We start from the raw sequence: 6,000 nt of genomic DNA on the forward strand, positions 1-6,000 counted from the left end.
ACAGCAGTAGTAATATTGTTAGACAAGAAGAATGTCAATTATTTATGTATTACAATTCAAATGTAATAATTTGAATGCTGATAATTGATTAATTAAATTAAACTTTTAAAATAAAAAAATATTTACTATATTTAGTCAGATCATCAATCTACAGTTATCCTGAGGTGAGAATTCCATAAAATGCATCACATGCAATAAAATATGCAATTATATAGCTAATTTCATTTAGCTTTGTCTAAAAAAAGGAGATTTTCTAGAGAATAACCTTTGCAGTGAAGTTCATGTGCGTGATTTTTAAAAATGTATTAAAGATGGTAAACCAGAAATTGCTTAAAATAAGAAAAAAGCATGCACAATATTTCTTTTAAAAAAAGTGTCCTTGCTTGTTAATGCTTGAAGCTTAACAATTATGTGCTAGATTACTAGTGGAGCGCTAATAGTTACACGCCAGTATAAAGGGGTTTATCATGGCTGTTTGCATATGTCAGGTTTTTTGCTCGTGTTACAAGTTTAAAGTAAATGCAATCCCTTGAGCGCGCTTAAAGCTAACGGCATCAGGTTAGCGCGACCTCAGAGCTCTGGTGAACTGTTTTGTGACACAAAAAACTGTCACAAAACGCATCAAAAATACATTACAAAGTACAGTTACAGTAATAATAGCACCATCTAATAAAAATGATTAAAATAAATTTGAATAAAAAAGTTATAAGGGCTCAAATATATGAGGTCTCAGGTGTTAGAAAAAAACGTAGGCAAAGGACTTTAACATAGAGATACATACATATATGGATGTGTGTGTATATATATATAAATATGTTTATAGGTGTGTACATGTGTATTTATGTATTTAAAGATATATATACACTTAAAAACACATAAATATATATATACATTTATAGTCATACATATAAGTGCATTGGAGCCCTATGAAGTAGATGAAAATATAACAAAAAAAAGATTTATGCAATATTCATATTTAATAAAGCGTAATACTGTGTATGTACTGTAAATATTTCACTTTCCCATGCTTTTCTAACAGGAGAATATGTATTTTTAAATAGATATTCCTATATATATATATATATATATATATATATATATATATATATATATATATACACAGCATATGTATATATCTATACTTGTATATAATCATATATATATATAAATATATTGTACAATCAGATATATGTAGAAATATGTATTTATGAATACCTAGAACATATTCTTCTATGTGAAGAACATTGGAATGTGAAATATTCATATTTATATGTCGGGTTATCGCACTTGAGAATATAAGATGGGGTTTGTGCGCGATTAGGGTGTAATGTTTTTTTCCAGGTTTTTGTGCTCTATTGACTTCTATGGGGGAATAGGTTTTGATGTGCGTGAGCACAATATTTTAAGTTTGCCTTTTTATGCTTGTCGGGTTAGCACGCAAACGAAAACACTTTACTTTTAACTTGTAAATCGAGCGCAACCCGACATGAACAAAAAGCTTACTTCTAGGGTAGATAATGTGGGAGCATTAATTAACGCTCCACTTGTAAACTGGACCTATTTTACAAAAATGGCTGATTTTGTCTTAAAAACATAAGAGGTAACAGAAAAGCAGATGCTATTCTTAAAGACACAATATTCTCTGCTAAAATGCTTGTTTCTTAAAGGGCCATAATACCCAAATGTTTAAACACTTGAAAGTGATGCAGCATAGCAGTAAAAAGCTGATTAGAAAAGATCACTTGAACATCTCTATGTAAAAAAGAAAGATATCTTACCTCAAAAGTTCCTCAGTAGCCACCTCCCATTGTAAAGGATTTGTAAGCAGCATTTTAGTGTGTTTGTCCTGGGACATCTGAAGGGACTAGCATCGTGCACTCTCATATTATTTCACCAATCAGGTAAAGGAAGCTTACTATGAAATCTCATGAGAGTTAAGTCAAATCTCATGAGATCACAGTAAGAGTTCATGACCTCAGCACTGCTGATGCTGATTGGCTGCTGTTCATTTCTTCATTTTTTTAATTTTTTTACCTGCAGCTGGGAGCAGCTGAGTATAACTTTTTACACAGAACTAGCTCTACTGAGCTGAGGAAATTGTGAGGTAAAATATCTTCCTTTTTTACATAGAGATGCTCAGGTGATATTTTCCTGTCAGCTTTTTACAGTTATACTGCATCAGTTTCAAGTGATTTAGCATATGAGTATTATGTCCCTTTAAGTTTTTTTTTTATTATTATTTGACAATTAAAAAAAGTTACATTCTAATTAAATAGCAAAAGAATATTAATGTCATAGTTTAAAAATTCTCACTGAAATAAAATACCATGCTGGAAAATTTGAGATTTTAACACTCGCTCAATAGAATTGCTATAAATTAGTCCCCAACCCCTGAGACCTGGTAACAACAAAACTGTGATAAGAATACGCTGAGCGTGTTAATATTTCTATTAAAAAATAACCATTTAGCAGCAACAAACCCAGAGCCGTTTAGGATATTTCAGTATAAGCTCTGATACACAAATATAAATAAATATATACTGTTACCCTAAATCTTGTTAATTCAAATATCAATTTCCCATAAGGACATCACATAGAGAATTAAACACTTGGTCTATCTATTATACAGGAGAATTGTGTAGAACAGTGAGCTCACTATGCAAATGATTTTCCCTAGGAATTTCTTATGTTTACAATTTGCAGAAAATTCACCATTTGATTTTCTAATTTTAAAAATGTTTAAATCCCTAAAATAAAATAAAGAAACTGTACCCTTAGCAGCCATATAAGCCTATAAGGCAGACTTCTAACCTTACACTCTCAGGAGCCTTCAGGCTCCCTGGAAACAGTAGTTATGAAGCAGCTGTCTAAAGACCGCTGCTCCATAACTTGTCCGCTGATTCTGAGGCTGAGGTCTTCAATCCGCCCGATCCTAAACGATCAGGCTGATTGACACCCCCTGCTAGCGAATCTGCAGGGGGCGGCATTGCACAAGAAGTTCACCAGAACTGCTTGTGCAATGATTAATGCCGACAGCGTATGCTACATCGTCTCATGTCCATCCGCACTTTAGTAAATCTGCCCCTCAGTCTCTCAGTTCAGCTTGGGAGAGTTTACTGACTCTGCGTAATCCAGATCCACATACAATTTTAAACAACTTTCCAATATACTTCTATGATCAAATTTTCTTAATGTATGCTCAGGAGCGAGCACGTCTCTTCAGAACTATATGGCAACAGTTGTGCAACAATGTTATACATTAGCAGGAGCACTAGATAGCAGCACTATTTCCTGTCATGTAGTGCATGTGCATGCTACCTATCTAGATATCTCTTCAACAAAGAATAACATGAGAACTATGCAAACTATATAATAGCAGTAAATTGGAATGTTGTTTAAAATTGTGTTCTCTATCTGAATCATGAAAGAAAAATGTTGGGTTTTATGTCGCTATAACCCTATAAGAACTCCTTGAAGATTGGTTCAGTAATGTTGTCTAATGTCTTGTCTAAAAACCCCTCTCTATAACGAAAAACAAAAAAGTGCCATAAAACAGGTTGAGATCTGTGCATATCCTAAAAGGGCTAATTAATTTAAAATAGTTTGCATTAAAAAAATGTTTAAAAATTGCTGGCAAGTATTTTAAAATCATTTTCAAATATAAGCAAAATTAATTACGTAGCTAAACTGCCTGTAGCAGCCAACTCCACCCCTCTTATCAGTGTTTAGACACAGGCATTGTATTTCAACTGAGTTCACAGCTTCTAGGCCTGCTCCAGCAGATAATCCCTATTCACTTCTGCATTTTACCAAAAGAACAATAAACATATATACAGCCATAAAAGGAATTGTGTGGGGGGAGTTAGAGCTTTACAATTCAGAAACTAAAAAGAAAGGGTTAATGGCGAGGCACTGCAGTATAAATTTGCAGGTAAAGTAATTAAAGTACATATTATTATATTTTGTCTCTGACTCTATCACAACTTGTTTTATGTCCTTTTAACAAACTGCTGTGTGTACAACCATTCAAAAGTTACAAGAAAATACCAACAAAGAATATTTGAGCAAATAAACGGCCAGCACTTAAGATAACAGTTTTTATGACAATTGTCCTTGTAAGATTTTGCTGTTATCTTTGTAATTGCCACTTAAAACATCAGCTAACTCAAGTATTTTCTTAAAAGAATTTAAAATGTATAGTTTGTTCCATAAACTGGTAGCCATCATGGCTATAAAGTGCTTATGCTTATGTAATGCCTGTTTTGTAGAAAACATATAACTTCTTGAAAACTATAAGTTCTATTGTAAGATTTTATTTTACAAGAGAATTGGTCCTCAGAACATAATAGCGCAATTGATTGCTTATCAAATGCTTCATTTGAAAAGGTAATAATGCAAATGTATTGTTTAACTAAAATACCTGCTTGTATTATTTAATTGATGGACGGTATATCTGATTCATTTATAACAGTTAAATTGTACTCACCTAAAATTAAACATTTATCTTCTGGGGGGTTTTTTCTTTATACAAAATTTTTTACTCATTTTCTCACATAATTTAGTGAAAAGTATGTATCACTGTTGATAAACGTTGAAGACAAAAATATTAAACTGGAAGGTTATTCCAATTATTTACTGTAATTTCTGTACATTTATACTTCTACAATTTAAAGATTGTGTTGTATGATATTATAATAAATATAGTATATTAAATAAAGGGCATTGCTGATAGGAAAATAAAAATATTACTTGATGTGATAGTGAATTCTAGTCTTTTGCAGAGTGCTGTAATTGTTAATTAGCTTGCTGATTGTCTAATCAGCAAGCTAATCTATGACTGATTACCCTTAAATACGTCATAATGTGGACAGAAATTAAAGGGAGACAATAATTTTTGGTGAATAATAAACCTGAAATGTTTTGTTTTGCGGGGCATTTAAGGTTTTTGTATTTCTACAATGCTTAAAAATTCCTTCCCATACTAACCTGAAAATGAAAAAAATAATTAAAAATGCATGAATGCAATGCATGTTGAAATATAAAAATGATACGCCCATGAGGGTCCTTAATTCACTTTTATGTTAAAAAACATTCCAGACCAAAGCACTGTTCTTAAAGAAATAACCATCCTTCTGCATTCCACTGTATCTTCCCTGCAAAAGGTTTGGGAAATACAATGCAAATTCTATGACTAGCTCAGAGAGCGATGCAGCTTATGCTGAATATATCTATGCAGTAGTTTATATGTCTAGCTAAGTTAATGTTACCTGTTTGGCTAAGCACAGCGTGACTGTCTAATAGTGTTTGTCTATGTTACCGTAAAGACTGTTATGCATGTTTCAGTGTCTATTTCTGCTTCTAATCATTCATAACGTGTCTGAGCACCCCCCATTACTGTGTGTAATTATTTACTGTATTCCCTTTTTTAATGTGGAGGTTAAAGTGCATGGACTATTGAATCTTCTGCTGTTTTTTATCCAGACACATTTTTTTATATATATATTTGGGGATTCAAGATTTACAAATATGTATAATGCAGTATAAGTATATATTGGGGGATAAATATCTACACTATTTTTTATTGATTGTGTTAAACATTTTATCTTGGAAATGAGGCAGGAATATGTTTGTGGATAAATTCTTAATAAACATGTGATGCCAAGATACCAAAGGACATTATTCAGAACCTAGTATTGTATTTGTGTCCACTGATAAATACTTATGTGTCGTAATTTCCAATAACAAAATCAAAATACATTTAGACACTGGCATTAGGAAATGGGGAGTCGGTATCGTTGCATTACAATTTTGTGCCATTATGACATTGACCATTCAAATTATTCAGTTTCCTTTTCACCACTGATTTTCATCTTTTTTTTTCTTAGATATTCCATAAGTTCTTATCCGATGATCATTTATATTAATAAAAAACCCAGCCATATTGTTTATCCTTTATACTGTAATATCCTATTTTTTTGTTATTATACAATAATGGGATTC

The sequence above is a fragment of the Bombina bombina genome, chromosome 6, assembly GCF_027579735.1.
Source record: "Bombina bombina isolate aBomBom1 chromosome 6, aBomBom1.pri, whole genome shotgun sequence".
Taxonomy (NCBI): Eukaryota; Metazoa; Chordata; class Amphibia; order Anura; family Bombinatoridae; genus Bombina; species Bombina bombina.